The sequence below is a fragment of the Filicampus tigris genome, chromosome 5 (assembly GCF_054856515.1).
Source record: "Filicampus tigris isolate MCC_2025a chromosome 5, RoL_Ftig_1.0, whole genome shotgun sequence".
NCBI classification, from domain to species: domain Eukaryota; kingdom Metazoa; phylum Chordata; class Actinopteri; order Syngnathiformes; family Syngnathidae; genus Filicampus; species Filicampus tigris.
This window is the reverse complement of record NC_141221.1, coordinates 1,321,399-1,338,868: the sequence shown is the minus strand read 5'-3', so window position 1 is coordinate 1,338,868 and position 17,470 is coordinate 1,321,399. Positions and strand designations below refer to the sequence as shown.

At 42.5% G+C, this 17,470-nt stretch overlaps 1 protein-coding gene across 1 annotated transcript in view; it reads right to left on the bottom strand.

Moving 5' to 3' along the window:
- The window catches only part of fras1 (Fraser extracellular matrix complex subunit 1), a 129,906-nt gene that overhangs the window by 99,840 nt on the left and 12,596 nt on the right, over positions 1-17,470 (bottom strand). The window lies entirely within an intron of this gene.

Below are 17,470 nucleotides of genomic sequence, written 5' to 3'. Positions count from 1 at the left end.
AGTCCCACCACCAGCCGGTTGCCGAGTAGTAAAATCCACTATGTTTCCATTGCATTAAGACAAAATTTGCTCTCTTCCCGTTTACCTTCTTTTCTGATTTGCTTGGCAACCTGTCTAGGCAAGAGATTAGGCAGGCCTTACTGAATCCGACTGTTGGATTGTTCCAAAAGTAGTAACTTCCAACATCCTTCCATTGTCTCAAGACAAACCTTGCTCTCTTTCCATTTACTTTCTGTACTTTTCTTGCTTGGCAGCCCGTTTAGGGAGTTAGGCCTGAATGGATTAGGCTTTATGCTGTTGGCAAGCAGTAAAATCCACAATGTGTCTACTGTCTGAAAACAAACTTTGTTTTCTTACTGTTTACTTTCTGTTCTGATTTTTTCGGGCAGCCCATCTAGGCAGAAAATGACTTGGGGCCCAACTGAATCCCACAATTTGCTGGTTGCAATGTAGTAAAATCCATCATACTTTCATTGCCTTTTGTCAAACTTGCCTCTCGTTTCTTTTCCCAATTCAGCCCATCTAGACAGTTGGGCCTGAATGAATTCCCCAATCTGCTGGTTGCCAAATGGTAAAATACACTACGCATCCATTACCCCAAGACAAAGTTAACTTTCTGTTTACCCTTTCCCAATTCACTTGGCAGCCCGTCTTGCCAGGAAGTTAGTCGGGCCAGAACATATCCCGCCATCTGCTTTTTGCCAAGCAATAAAATCCACGATGCTTCCATTTCCTTCAGGCTAACTTTGTTCTTGTCCTGTTTACTTTGCGTCCCTGGCAACCCGTCTAGGCAGGATGGATGGTACAAAGTTTCAACATCAAGATGCTAGCTCAACTAACAGTCGCAGGAGGTCACCCTTGAAGGAGTATGTTTCAAAAAAAAAAAAAAAAAGTCCCTGCCTCATAAATAGTCTTCAGGAGGGAGATGATTAATTCAGACGCTATCGTAGAGAAACATCTGCTTGCGTGCTCCTATCAAGTGTATTTATACCGGCGCGCTTCACTGGGAGCCACACAGATTATTCTGGTCCACGCTAACCCATTTAGCAAGACACAAATAGACACGCAAGACAAGCCCGCCCGCCCGCCCGCCCGCTCAAAAGGGACGGATGGCGCCTTCTCCAAGTCGTCTGATTAGGGAAGGACAACCAACTGGGATCATCCACAGAAGACAGCTCAGATTCATAACAAGGAAAGACTCCAGATCCAACACTATGACAGACACACAAAAGTGGTCGTGGAAAGAAGACAGAATTCCCCCCTCCCCATCAATAAAGTCAGATTTATTTGAGAAAATGAAGGAATTAATCAAGATTAACGGTGAAATTTTATGAGGAATCAAAAGTACAGTAGAGATGATCAAAATTTCTGTCGGGGTTGGGAGGGACAAAACGCTGTAGTCTTGTCAAATGATTCCTTTTGTCTAATATATTATTCATATTTTGTTCAGTTGCAAGTGTTTTCCCTCGTTATTATTCTAATACACCCGAGTTTGACTTAAAAAAAATAACTTTTTTTTCTCAGGAAAAAAAAAACCCAGACTTTATTCTCATAAATTTGTGATTTTTCCCCCAAGAAAATTGCAAAAAAAGTAAAATGACAACTGTTTTTCCCTCATTAAAAAAAATAAAATAAAAATCCTCATAAGAATATGACTTTTTAAAGGAAAAAAAATGTCTGGAAAATGTATTATTAGTATAAAAACATGCATTGCGTTTTCCCCCTCAATTTTTTAACTCAAGTATAATTAATATAATATAATAATAATACATATTTTTTTCTATAAATAAAAAACAACTTGTCTTGCAACTTGTCTTTATGACTTTTTCTAGGGGAAAAAAAATGTTATGTTCCCCCTCCATTTTTCCCAATAAATATTAAGCTTTTTTTCCTACAATAAAATGCAACTTTCTCATAATAACACAAATTCCTTTCCAGAAAAAAAAAAAAAAAAGTGGCCTGTGTCCATTCTCTTCTTTCCACTTGCTGAGGAGTTGACGCCACAAGGTGCCGTTTACAAAGTGTCAAAATGCATTTGGAGCCATTTGAATATGATGATGTCATGTTTGGACTCCTTCTGAGTTCACCTCCCCGACTTATCTGGCAAACAGCTGCTAGCGTTTAGCTTTTAGGGCTAACAAAACAAAGGCTTCATAATTCATACGCACGGGGAGCCTTTCAAGCGACGTTTTTCTGTTGTCAACTGTGCCAGCACGCCACGCATTCAAGGTGGACCTCGAGTCCCCCCTGCTCTTTAATAATGCACGGCACTGCCGCCGTTGGGTCGCGCGAGGCTGCGCAGGAAAAGTGTTTTCACGACTTACTACGATGCCATCCTTCTTTCATTCATCCTTCTACGTAATCGACTTCACTCCTGACATCAGTTTCTCAACATCGGATATGTATCATTTCCTTCATAATGTACAGTAATCCTCCTCCTCCTCCGTAGTGGGGGGGGACGTTGGGGTTTCATTTATGGCAGTGTTTTTTTTTCAGGTCATTAAACATATTTCTGAAGTAATACAAGCACATTTAAACGTTTATAATAAACCTTTATTGAGAGCAAGCAATGGCTAAGAGAAAAATATTGTGAAATCAGTGTAACAGTGTACCGATACCGATTTTTTTTTTTAGCCGTCGCTTTCAGGCTAACAGGCTAAAATGGAACGCTTTCTGCTGTCGTACTTCGTCTTTGGAATTTACGCCGTATCAAAAACTAAAGAGTAGGCTGTCACCACCATCTAGTGGTCGGCTGTTGAATTACACCCACAATAAACTAAAATAGCGTTACTAATTGTAATTCTCAGAGAAAATGCTGCAATGAGTCCACTTCCTATCTGTTCCTCCTTAACGCTGTCTTTTATCCCTGCTTTGCTAACATCCACCCGTTCTTTGCTAATCCATCCTTTGTATGCTCTGCTTCCCGCCCTCCTTCGCAACTTCCCACCTTTTTGCCTTCAATGTGTCCTTTTCTCAACTTCCTACATTGCTTTTCTTCCCATCTCGCTAAGGTGTTACCATTCCGCATGTGAGGCTAACGCCGTGTGCAGTGTCATTAGCGGCGCGAGACTCAATCTCGCTCCCAGCGGATCAACACCTTCCGTGAGATCAACACGCTCCGGGCGCTTGAGTTCGGGAGCGGACGGCATATTTACATACATTTTTTTTTTTTTTTTCACCAAGCAGTGAGCGTCGGCCGGAAGCGAACGCCGAGGATGTATGTGGAGCTAAAGGGGGGGGCCGGAAAGTCTTCATAGGAGAGCGCTGAGAGGATTAAATACACACATTAACATTTCTACATTTGAAGAGTGCACACGCACACACGCAGCACATTAAACACGATCCTTCCTTCCTGAGGGTCGACCGTACACAGTGAGCGATGATGTTTCGACATGTTTGTGATGACGGGCCAAAATATGTAAACGCATCCGGTATTTGGCCCCGAGGGGAGGTCTACATTTATCTCGAGTGGCACTCGAAGGAGGCAGGATGGGACGGAATATTAATTAGACGGAATAGCAGAGCCGGCATTCCGGACCGGTCCGTCTATACGTCATTGACGGACGCCCGTTTTGCTGACGAATGACGGGAACATTTTTCAAATAGAGCATAGACGGAAAGCCATTTATTTAGTCCGCCGTCCGTCCGCAGTCCGTCGTGAGTCTATTTATTGCGGCGGGCAATTGTGAGTTGTTGTTGCTTGGGGGACGGATTTGAGCGAGGGACCAGGCTGTCGACAGGCTTCCAAAGCACAGTGAGTCACTATTTGCGTTCAAATTTCGTCCAGCGGGGGCGCTAGCGGAAGTTCTGCCGACGGGCGGTCGTTTAAAATTAGAGGCGGACCGGCATATAGACGGCTACTATTTTTTTTGTAATAAAATAGATACGCACTCTCGTGTATGTGTCGAGGCGAACCGTGCTTCACGCAAAAGTTTGGGTAAGGCTGCGCCGTTATGACCACGCTGATAATCACAATGATTGTGATCAATACTGTAAACACAACGATTACTCACTATTATTCATCACGTTCGAGAAAAACATTTGGAAAATGTATAAACATTTTCAGTGCGAAATGAAACTTTCAAATAAACAGATCATCATCTTATTATTATTATTTGTTTGAATTTGCCATGGATAAAGGATAAAAAAAAAAAAAAAAACAACAGACCTATTTACGCGGAAGAGACGAAGCCAAAGAAAAAGAGAAAGCACGTGTGTGGACTATGCATTGGTAACCCAAAACCGGCGCGAGCGAGCCTTCAGTAAATCAGAAAATCAAGTGCTGAGTGAGGAAACAATGAGGAAGAGGAGGAGGAGGAAGAAGGGCTTTTATTACAAGGCAGGAACAAATGAGAATGCATTAGTGTCCACCAAGAAAGGTGGGGGTGAAGGTGGTACGGGGGGGAGGGGTGTTGGGGGGTAGGTGTCTGTCTCCTAATGACCTCCGGCACAGGTGGGCTGAGGTTGTGAAAAAGAACTGAAGTGGATTTGCTGGTACTACTTTTCTCTAGTCGACTACCCCCGACAGAGGAAAATTCGCCCCCTCATTCTCTATCGGTGCCTTTCACACAGACAACAACATGAGGGGGAAAAAAGTCGAGATAGACCGATAGCTTTTTTTTCAGGGCCGATACCGATGCCGATTATCAGTAGTCAAGGAGGCCGATAAACGATATTTGCAGCCGATATTCCTTTTCAGTGAAAAGGAAAACATTGGCATCAAAATCTAAAGCAACATTTACTCAATGTTTCAAGATTTGCATAATGGTGACTTTTTAAAAAATCATTATTACAAGAAATGTTTGACAGTATACATCTCTGTTATAAAATTCTAACAAAAAGTTCAGGGAGCACGCAGGACTGTCAGCATGTCTTAAAAAGGATCAAGGAAGACTTAAACAATAGTTCCATGTCGTTTTCCACAATTTTCACATAGCTCTGTTTTGATTTCCACAGTTTTAAATGGATTTATTATTATATTATTATTATTTCTAATCTATCATTATAGAATTTTAAAAGAGGCCGATGCCAATACTCATCAACAAGCCAAATATCGGTGCCGATAATTGGCCCGGCCGATAATCGGTCCATCCCTAGAAAAAAGGCTTTAAATGGCAGGATGAAAGGGCTATTGACGGCAAATCTTGTTCTGATGCGACCTCTCATCGGAATTGTCAAGTTGACTTCATAGCCCCAATTTCGCTGTGCCTTTCGCACAGAATAGTGACGGAAGGCCAAAAAATTCGGGCTTGGCAGGCTGTGCGCCCGACCCCTATTGAGAGCAGTTGTTCCTGTGACTCCATGACGGCGGCGTCCATATTTAGCCACGCTCCGCTAACCACGCCGGATTATTTTAGCGGCGAAAAACAGCTGCGAGCACCGTCGGCAGCTATTTTTGATTTTGTAACGGAATATGAAGGCGGCAACTTGGAGGCAAAAGGCAATTGTCCACATTTTGGACAACTCGATACTCCAAGACTACTGTACGGGACTATTTGTGGAACCCATAAAGGAAATTGCTTCTTTTTTTTTTTTTTTAGCACCGGAAGAAGCGAGAACATGAGAGGAGGCCTGGACATTGCCAGACTACAGCGAAATTGGAAACTGAGGGCAAAGTGCGACCAAGCAGAGACTGCGGAGTGTGGCACACAAAGTTAATGCACAACAAGGTGCTTTGCTCGGGTTTCTAATTGAAAATGTTGGTATTTTGTAATGTAATTCAAATATTTAATTGTAACCAATTGTTTTATGTAATATTTATTGGAGTCATTTTTCAACCCACTTCAGGTCATTTTTATTGTTTTGTAATCAAGGAATGTTTTTCCTCCCCCAATTTTCACTTTTCACTGCGGTATTTATCTATTGAAATCAATTTCATTTTCATGAGTTTAAATTTGTTACAATATTTTTTGGGAACAATAAATTGAGATATTTTTTCATCAGCTCTCTCGTTACAGTTATCTGTTTAGGTATTTTTGATTTTTTTTTCAATATACATTTTTTTGTGTTTCATTGTAACATTTAACTAAATGTATTATTATTTTCCACTTTTCACTACATTTAAATATTTAATGACTTGTAAGTTTGTGTAATTAAATAACAACACAAAAAATAAAGATTCATCATTGAAAATAAATTGATAATAATAATAATAAGGGTACCGATTTGGTTTCTTTTGCTGCTACAGTCTGCTTACAAGGGTGACCAAGTGGGGTAGTAACCCATCATCCCTTTGTCATGTTCATTACTGCCACCTAGAGGAGTGGAGTGGAACAAAGAGCATCTGCCTTTTTTCTTTTGGTTTTGTTTGTTTCTTTCTTTCTCTCTCTCCAATCTAACAGACGTGTCTCAGACTGTTGCGACTCAGCGGAAGCGTCCCCCCTCCCCCAGTCATCTTTCAACACGACTCCTCGGGGCCTCATTTGACACAATCCCGTTTCCACAGCGACGTCACAACACATCAGCCTAGAGACCTAGCTTAGCGCCCGCCGGCTACTAAGTGCACCAGTTATGTTAAATATGTAAACATGCCAAAGAGGTGGACTCTCTTTGGCACTCGGGGAAAATCAACAGGGCGCACAAAACATCTCACACACACACACACACACCCCTACACACACACACACACACCCCCACCCACGCACACACACAGAATACACACACACACACACACGCACGCGCACACCAGAAGTGGGAGTAAGTCAGCAGTCTGGAGTGTTAACCTTCAACTTTTGTGCTTCGAATCCAAAGTTAGTGTGGCAAAAAATAAAGCAAGTGAAGTGGCACAACTTTTTCGACACAAATGGATCGGTTGGAAAATTTATTGCTTTGCCCTGCTTGCAAAATTTTGAGATACGCGCACTCTACGGTGGCAGTGAACTTTATTCAACTCGCTTCACAATAAGCAGCAGTGAGCCGGGAAAAGATTTTTTTTGTTAGCTTATAGCATTATTGCCCAGGTCAGTTTTTAGAATTTGTTCATGAAACAGTGAAAACCTAAAAATAAAATTAAATTAAACACATTCAGAACTTACAAAGAAATAAAAAAATGTTTTGATAGTGAGCACATTGGTAATTTTTATTGATATTGAAAATGACAACTAATTACACAATAATAATAATAATAATTGCCATGGCCATTCATTTTTGAACGTTTTCTGAAAACAAGAAAAACAAAACATAATCTTACAAACAGGACAAATACACGGACAAAGAAAAAACATTTTTAGCAAGGACACGGCTATTTTTTATTGGTATTTTTAAAGTAAGTTCTAAGTGACTTGAGCAATTACGCAATTAGTCTAATAGCATAATTGCCACTGTCGTTTTATGAAAACAAGAAAAAAAAAAAAAGCAACACAAATCCGACACACAGGACCAAATAAAGAAACAGAAATTTAAAAAAAAAATTATTATTTTTTGTTGATATTTTTAAAGCAGGGGAGAAATTAGGCCAGATATGTTTTTTCTAATTGATGATGATAGTTCATAAATAAGTTTTCATTTATTGTATTTTTTTTCCAATTAATTGGGCCGATTAATCGGTTATCATAATTTTATTTGGACAAATCGTAAACAGATGCAAAAAAACATCCATATCGATCCGGCCCTAGTTATTTCGTTTGTTTTCATAAACTAAAATAAGCTCGCTTCTGACATCAATGCTAGCTTCTCTGGCCTACCTATGGCGATTTTCATTGTTTGTTAGCATTAAGCTAAACAGACTTAGCCTCTTTCTTTCCATGAAATTGTTCACTAGCTGACAAACTGCTACTTGGTGTGAAGTAGCTAAAAAAAAACTCATCATCATCATCATCATCAAGCTTGGCCTCTTTAATGAAAAATACCAGTAAAGGGAGAAAAAAGGAGCTCTCAGGTGGCGTGTTGGGGGAGGCACGGGGAGAGAGTGGAGCGGGGGGGGGGGGGGGTCTCTTTTAAGTTGTGTGGGGAATAATTTGAGCCTGTAAACGAAGGCGACGGCCTCGCAACGCAGGAGATGAAAGCGGGGAAATCCGACGCCGGCGTGTGCCCGAGTTCACAGGGCGAAGCGTTTGAACATCCGCAGACGCTTTTGAAAACGCAAGATCAAGTATGACACGGTGGCGGGAAAACCAGTGGATAAAAGGGGACGGATTGGACGGAGCGATGCGGTACGCGAGGGCGTCACCGGGCCTAACACGGCAACACTTACACTCGACATCAAGTCACTTTGCCCTCTTCCTATTCTACTGAAAGAGAGGAACCCGTTGAGGCGGCAAATCAAGTCAGCATGTCATTTTTGAGACAATAGCACAATGTTGCCCCATACCAGCATGCAGGGCATGTATCTACAGCGGCCCGTTGAGGCGGCAAACGGAGTTAGCGTGTCCTTATTTTCTAACAATAATATCACGCAATGTTCGGGGGGTAAGACGTTGCCGCATATCAGCATGCAGGGCAATCAGTTTGCTCAAAGGCCCATTTAAGTATCTACAGCGGCCCGTTTAGGCGGCAAATGAAGTTAGCATGTCCTTGTTTTCTAACAATAATAGCACACAATGTTTGGGGGTAAAGCGTTGCCCCAGACTAGCATGCAGGGCAATCAGTTTGCTCAAAGGCCCATTTAAGTATCTACAGCGGCCCGTTTAGGCGGCAAATGAAGTTAACGTGCCCTTATTTTCTTACAATAAAGGAGAAAACCTCAGGTCAATTACTTTGCTCCCTTCCTATTTTTCTATCAACAGCAGCCAGTTAAGGCGGCAACTGAAATGCCAGAATTTGTTCCCCTATTTAACAGGTATGATTTGAAACAACAACGAAGGAATTCACGTTCGACTCGTCTCGCCTGTCCGAGCAAGTATCACCTCATGAAAGTAACTCCAATATACACGTTTGCAAATTGTGTTACTTTATTGATTGAAAAGACTCAGCAAACAAGGCTCCTTTGCAGATCATTTACCATTTCCAGTTCCAATGCAGCCCAATTAGACAGGTCTGAATTAATAGCACCACCAAATCCATTATGCCTCAGTTGCTTCAGGACGTTGCAACTACATAGCGCGACTTTGTTGAAAGGCTGGCAAAAATTCCTATTGGATATATCATGCCTGTCCTAGTGGGTAGCACGTTCTGGCTAATTCGCAAATTTACAATGACTTGTTATTTTATTCCCCCAGTTGCTTTTCTTTGGGGCTCAATTTGGAATGACCAAAACACGCTAACTAAGTAGCACTATGTGATATGTTTTTGTGAGTTTGTGCAGTGCCAACATCGGCAATTGAGCATGGAAGCAGTGACTTTGACTGACAGTGTCGCCAGACAGTACCTCCTCTGCCCGACTAGGCTTCCCCTTCAACTGTGCGTGAACTTGACTTGGCATGTCCTCGGCACGCCCGCGACCGGCTGACGTGTCTGCAGGATGTGTTTTGACGGCTCTTTGCAATGTTGCCGTTACTGGCATGAACGGCAAATCACTTTGCTGTCTTCTGCGGCCCATTTTGGCGACAAAAAGAATGACCTTGTAGTCTTACAATTAAGGCAAAAATGCATTGCTCTCTCCCCAGTTCAACATCTAATGCAGCCCGTTTAAGCAACAGAGGTATTTTGACCTGCACTGCAGTCCATTCAGGTGACAAACACAGTTTGTACAATAAAGGCAAGGCACTTGTCTTTTCTAATAAAAATGTCGCCCTCTACTGGGTTGGAGGACAATCATTTTGCTCTGTTTTTATTTTTTACCACCACTGCATCCTGTCTAGGCAACAAACAAAGTTAGTGTATTATTCCTTCGGTTTTTACAACAAAGTCAGACGATTTAACCTTTTTGGGGGGTGATGGCTGGGGTTTGCATCTACTAGAGAGTAGGACAATCCCTTTTTTCTATTTCGATTTACACATTTACTGCAGCCCATTTCGGCAAGAAATATAGGTAAAACATCCTTGTTTTTTGAAGGGCAAGGCAGACACTTGAATTTTGTGAAAAGGTGGAAAACCATTTTTCTCCCTTTCTGTTTTGACGTCCACCGCAGCCCGTTGAGGCGACAACGATAGCACAACCTTGTCTTCTTACAATAAGGTGAGACGCATATCCTTCTGGTAAAATGTTGCCATTAAACAGAGCGCGGGCTAATAACTTTACTCTCTTTGTATTCAGCCATTGACTGCAGCCTGTTTAGGCAACAAATAAACATAAAATGTCCTTCTTTTTTGAAAATAGAGACAGACATGTGACTTTTTGGGGTCAAATGTTTTGGTTTAGTGGTAAGGAGGATAACCACTTTGATCCCTTCCTATTTTTACCTCCACTGCAGCCCGTTGAGGCGACAAACAAACATCGTATAGCCTTGTTTTCTTCAAATAAAGGCAACCACTTGAATTTTCTGGTCAAATGTTGCCTCTTACTGGCGTGCAGGACAATGACTTTTCTCTCTTCCAATTTAGACATCTATTCCAGCCTGTTTAGGTGACACACAAAATGAAAATGTCTCCGTTTTTTTGTGTGTTTTTTCCCAATGAAGACAGTTTACAGACACTTGACTTTTTCTGGTAAAATGTTGCTGTCTGCTGGCAAGAAAGACTCACTTGGAAGAATAGAAGCACCATGGCTCATGGCACAATAAGTGCCAAACTTCCCCTGCCCCCCCAAACGAGGCCCTGAGCTGGGGGATGAACATCCTAATCCGTCAAGAGCAGAAACCCGTGAAAAGAAAACACGGCCTTCCTCCTCCCTCTTCTTCCTCGTCACCGCGTGTCCTCGGTCACGCTCCGTAAAAGCCAAAAGTGAACCTGTTCCACTCCCGCGGCCTTTTTGTTGTTTGCCGGGGGCAACCCTGGCAGAGGTCAACTTGCGTTTTATAGCAGTTTGGAATTCGAACTGTCGGGTCCGTCAGCCGGAAGCGAGCGCAAAAATCTCAGAGACCGAGTGTATTTATGCCTCACAAACAAATCAAATTAGACGCGTGTTTGATGACTTTTTGCGGACGTCTGTGCTAATGACGGTTGACTTCCACGCAGCCAAGTTCAATTAAAAGATAACAAATCAGTTGTCAAATGTCACAAGTTATTCAATTATCAAACGGGTATGATTAAAAGCTAAAATGCGGGATGCCAAATACGGTAACCTGTACAAGTTGTGGCGACTAAAATGTTGCCTCCCTACTGACAGGAGGGCAATCACTTTGCTTTTTTTTTTCCTGTCTTCCAATCTTTTCCTATTGACCTGACAGCAACCCGTTTAGGTGGCAAATGAAGTCAATTTTCTTTATACAAGTGGAGCAGAATAACTTTTTGGAGGTAAAATGTTGGCCCCTACTCACATGGAGGGCAACTACTTTGCTCTCTTTTATTTTCTACTGCAGCCCGTTTAGGCGACAAATGAAGTTAGCATGTTCTTCTTGAACCATTTAGGGCAGTTACTTACAGCTCAAGTGTTTCCCCCGACTCACATGGAGGACAGTCACACTATGCTCTCTTCCTATTTGAACCTCTACCGCGGCCCGTTTAGGCAACACATTAAATTAGTGTGTCCTTCTTCTTTGACAACAGCGGCATTTTTTTGGAGTTTAGTGGCATGGACAAAGATGGCTTTACACTCTTACCAATTCGGTATCTACTGCAGCCTGTTTAGGCAGAAAATGAAGTCAGCTCGTCCTTATTTTGTCACAATAAAGGCACACGTTTGTTAGCGTTTGTGGAGAAAACCTTGGCCGGTTTTGGCATTGGTTTGAGTGTGGCTTTTCTCACAATCAAGCAAGACTCTTGCATTTCCTGCCATGATCATCTCTACTAGCAAAGAGGACAATCTCAACTCAATTTCATTTGTATAAATCACAATTCTTATTTCAGCCTCAATAGCAGCCCAACCAGGTAACAAATTATGTTTTTTGGGGGGGTAAAATGTTGTGCCCGGTGAGCATGAAAGAAACAATTTGCGCTCTATCCCAACCCCAACCGCAGCCCATTTAGGCAACAAATTAGGTCAGCGTGTCCATTGTCTTCATACAAGAGGTGCAGACACTGACCTTTTAATACCTTTGCTATGTCGCCGTTTCACCCTCAACCGCGGCCCGTTTAAGCAACACATTAAGTGAGCGCATCCTTATTTTCTTCCAGTAAAAGGCACACGTTTCATTCTTTTGCTCTTCTATTACATTCACGTGGAGGAAAATCACGTTTGCTCTGTTGCACCTGCAGCCCGTTTATGCGGCAGTTTGAATGCTGACGTTTTCTCCCATTTAGGGCGGACAACCTCAGAGTGATGTAAAGTGACGTGGCCGCCGTATTGCAGCCTTCAAAGGTGGCCTCCTTCAACAAGTTCCCCCTCGGTGACATCTGTAAAGATCTGAAGGACGTTTTATCCGCATTAGAGCCTTCAAAACTTCTCCTTAAACTTCCCCCAAAAGTCCTCCACGCGCCGATCGTCTCTCGCACTTTTTTTTTTCTTTTACCCAAAGTAAAAAAATTAAATAAAAATCCCTTTCATCTTTTCTTCCCTCATTTGCACTTTTTTATTTTTTTTTTTTATGAGCCCAAAGCGATTTTTGGGTGGAGGAGCAACATCTGAAATCCCAAGTGCGCCGCCGGTTGCCAGGGAAACAACGAGGGCAAATTGCCCTCGTTGTCTATAAGTCACCTCATTTCACTTTATTAGGCACCCTTGAACAATCTAATGGATCCAAGACAAGAGCTGCATGTAAAATTCATTCATTCCCAGCAGCATTTTTTTTTTTTCTTCTTGCTCACACGCGCATGCCAGGGAGGCTAAAGGGCCACGTTAGGCCGTAATGACAGTGCAAGTCACCTTGTTTTTAACGGCACTTCCGCTGGCTAATTAGAGTGGAGGCGGGCTCCAGATGTTGCACGGAGGCAAACGGCGGGCCTCCGCCTCCGCCTCCGCGGCAGCGCTGGCGGCGAACGGACGGTAGGCAACGTCGACCGCATCGAGCGTTCGTTGCTTGCCGGGCAAACACACGCAAGCCCTCCGGAAATTGTGGGATGCCGGGGGGGAAAAAAAAAAAAAAACAGCACCACCAAATAGTACAACACAAAACACCAAACAAGGTGTAAAGTCATTTTTTGGCATATATATTTTGTTGCATATTTATTTTATTGTTAGGAAATTACTTGGAAAAATATATCCAATCAGTGGTGTTACCAGGATGCCAGGTGTGGGTGGGTGGGCATTAGTCTTACCTGGGGAGGGGGGCAAAAAAGTGCTACAATGCTCAAGTAGGTCAAAAGTAGGTCAAAATCCAGCGATTTGTTTTCCCCTTAATTGAGAGAACTGTTGTTGTGATTTGGGCTAAACAAATAAAAGTTGATCTGATTTGATTTGATTTGACATCCATAACTGATCAGTATGGACATGCAGGTGGAAAAATATTAGGAAAACTATTTAGAACTACATCAGAACTACCTCCAGAATTTTTGGGGTGGGCAGAGCGTGTCCGTGGGTGGGCACTGCCCACCTCTGCCCTCCAAAAGGGAAAAAAAACAAAAAACTGTACAAATAGATATAGAAATGCACATATTTTTTTAAAATCGATTGTTTTCAAATAGTCTGACCTCTGAGTGTACTTTAAAGCTTCTTTTTGAGGAGGACATTGCGAGTGATTTTTGCCCCGCCCACTTTGATGCAGCGCCAAGGCGACAGCCGCCAAAGCGTCCGTCCGTCCGTCCGGTGGAACGTGCGCTGGGACGCTCGGATGCACGTCAGGACGCGTATGAGCAACGCATGCTTTATTCATGGCGGGTGTATTATCAGCACAACGCCAGGCTCTTTGCGCAAACCCCAGGAGACCGGCGCGGTGAAGAAGAAGAAGAAGAAGAAGAAGAAGAAGAAGAAGAAAAATAAATAAAGGAAGAAACACTCAAGTGAACACGACCATGACGACGTGTCTTAGCTTAGCGCATAGAACGGCATGACGGCAAAACAACTTTTCAAAGACCGGTTGCCAGTTTTCACATTGACCAAGTTCAAATGCTGATGCTAAGGAAGTTAGCATCTCGGCAAATGCTAGCAACTAAAGCTGGCTGAATGTAAAGCTTTGCAACATATTAACATTATGTAATTACGATGTAAACATGAACAATATTTTCGAGTCATTGGCAAACAATAATAGGTGATTTGTCAACTTTAATTGATCTAACGTGTTTTACAAACATCAAAGATCATTTTGATTCTTCAATTGACCTCACCTTTTGTAAACAAAGACAATTTTGTCTCTTTCATTGATTAATAACATACGCGTTTGGGAACATCAGCAGACAAATTTGTCGCAAACAACCGAGACAATTGTGAGTCATTGATAAACATTATCTTTTAAAACATCAAAGACAATTCTGACTTTTAACAATTAACTTAAAGTACGTGTTTTGTAAACATCAAGTGGTCAATGGCTAATGTATGTGTTTTGTAAATGAAGATAATTTGACGCCAACATCAAAGGCAAGTTTACATCCTTAGTGAACAAATGTGATTTAGTCAACATCAAAGACCAATGAGTCACCAGCAAATTAAACAGGTGGTTTTGTAAACATCAAAGACCGTTTCGATGTTGCCAACAAAGCTAACGTACGTGTTTTGCGAAACATCAAACATGATTAGGCCGTTATTAAACCTAACCTACGTGTTTTTGTAACCATCAATGACGATTTCATCTTCAATGAACCTAAATTACTGTTTCTTTGTAAACATGAAAGAGCACTAGAGTTGACATTGAACCTCTAATGTCTTTTCCTACATATCAAAGACAAGTTAGTCAAAATTGAATCGTAAATGTCAATTAAGATTTGCCTACACGTCAGACATTTCAGCTGTCATTGAACCTAAACGCAGGTAAACATCAATGAGCGGCACTACAAGGGTACAACGTCTGCCCGACGCCGACCATGCAGATCGATAGCAGCCTGTCGTTGACGTCCGACAGCGTCGCCGTGGCAACCAAAGCGTTGCCAGCGGGCGCAATTGGACGACCGGACCGATCGGATGCGAGCGGCCCTTAGCATTGTTAGCGACATTGCTGCTAACGAAGCTTCATCTTTCAGCGACGCCGTGAAAATGGTTTGATGTGTTGATTCAGGGTAAGCGCGCGCGCGCACGCACACATGTACGTGCGCACACACACACGCGCGCGCGCACAGGGGGCATTCATTTCACGCTCTGGCTGCGAGACAAATGGCAGCACTCCTGCCTGAGAGAGTAAACCGCTTATCATCCACCTGTTGCCTTATAAAGATGACGAGCTAAATGTCACACATGCAAAAAAAAAAGAACACACAGACACGCGCACACGCACGCGCACACACGTAGTGTTAAAATCTGAGGCTGTCTTCCAGTCAGCATGCGGTTGTTGTTTACGTGTTGTATATTTGCGTTCCGTCTGTGCGACGAAGCGGTCCGTTTATCCGTCGTTTTGCGGACGGTTGACCTCTGCTAATTTGAGAGCCTAACACAGGCTTGAAGCCCTATCCCACAGCTTGAGTGGCTAATCACTCAATCCCAGATGAATATAATGGAACCAAATCACTCGGGAATTCTATGTTCATTCAACCTTAGTACTTAAAAGGCACATAGTGTGACAACTATTTGGTGATGATTCCTTCACTTTGTTTGAAAACTCAACCCAGGCTGGAGACAATCATTTGAAACCCTCATGTTGGCTTCAAACGCTAATTTGAAAGGCTAACGTTGGTTTGGAGCGCTAATATGAAACTCGAGACAAACTTCAAATCCTAAACCTTTCTTCCAGACCTAATATCAAACCCTAAACCCGGTCATGAAACCCCATCCTCAAATTGAAACACTAACAAGTGGTTGAAACCCTAACGCTATCTTGAAACCCTAATCTGAAAACCTAACGCCCCAATTGGATAGACAAAACTCTAACTTGAATCCCTAGTGCTGTCCCCAAACTTCAAACCCCTAACAATTGTATGAAACTCTAACCCCATCTCAGAAACCAAAACTCCATCTCAAAACCCAAATTTGAAACCCTAACACTGGTATAAAACTCTTATTCCATCTTGAAACACCAACGCTTGTTTGAAACCCTAATCTGGTCTTGAAATCCTTATTTGGAACCCCGACATTTGCTGGAAACGCTAATCCAGGTTCAAACCCTCATTTGAAACCCTAACCACGGTTTGGAACCCAATTTGGAAATGTCGCAGATGAGCGTTGCAGCTGAGCGAGGCGCCGGTTGGTTGCCGTGGCGACGGACACACTGGGGTGTTGTTCTGCTGGCCACACAGTCGCCAAAGGTTCTTTTTCACGCCTGACCCGAGTCTGGCACTGACACGAACGCAATAAAAGACCACTACAACTTTAAACCCCTTAAAAGTGGGGTTTCAAATTTGGGTTTCAACTCAAAATCGAAACCCAGCTTTGAAACCCTGATCTAGGTTTAGAAACATAAACTCAAACCATGATCATGTATAAAACCCTTAATTGAAGCTTAAAAACCTCCATTTGAAGCCCTAACTGTGTCTTTCAGCCTTAAGGCAGACTAAAAACGCTAATTTGAAACCCTAATCGAGTCTTTCAGATGTAATTTGAAACCTTAACTTGAAAACCTAAGCCCCGCCTTTAAACCCTCACCTAGACTTGAAACCCTATCTTGGAAACCAAACCCTGCCTTGAATCCCTAACCTAGATTTGAATCCCTAACTTGAAACCCCAACCCTCTCTTGAAACTCCGATTTTAAACCCTAATCTATATCTTAAACGCTTATCCCAGTTTTAAAACCCTAGCTTGAAGCACTAACCCTGTCCTGAAACCCGAAGCCACACTTGAAACCCTAACCCTGTTGTCAAACCCTAACCCAGACTTGAAACATTCACTTGAACACCTAACCATGTCTTCAGACCCTCATTTAAAAACTTCACCCAGACTTGAAACCTTAACTTGAAACCCTAATCAAGTCTTTAAACACTCGTTTGAAACCCTCACCCAGGCTTGAAGCCCTAACTTGCAACCCTGACCCTGTCATGAAACACATATTTGAAATCCTAACCCAGGTTTGCTGCCCTAGATTGAAATGTCTTTAAAAAAAAGAAAACCTGAACCGAGGCTTAAAATTCTCATTTGAAGCCCGAATCCTGTCTTGAAACCCAAAGCCACACTTGAAACCCTAACCCTGTTTTTAAACCCTAACCCAGATTTGAAACATTCACTTGAACACCTAAACATGTCTTTAGAGCCTCATTTAAAAACTTCACCCAGACTTGAAACCCTAATCAAGTCTCAACACTCGTTTGAAACCCTCACCCAGGCTTGAAGCCCTAACTTGCAACCCTGACCCTGTCATGAAACACATATTTGAAATCCTAACCCAGGTTCGCTGCCCTAGATTGAAATGTCTTTAAAAAAAAGAAAACCTGAACCGAGGCTTAAAATTCTCATTTGAAGCCCGAATCCTGTCTTGAAACCCAAAGCCACACTTGAAACCCTAACCCTGTTTTTAAACCCTAACCCAGATTTGAAACATTCAC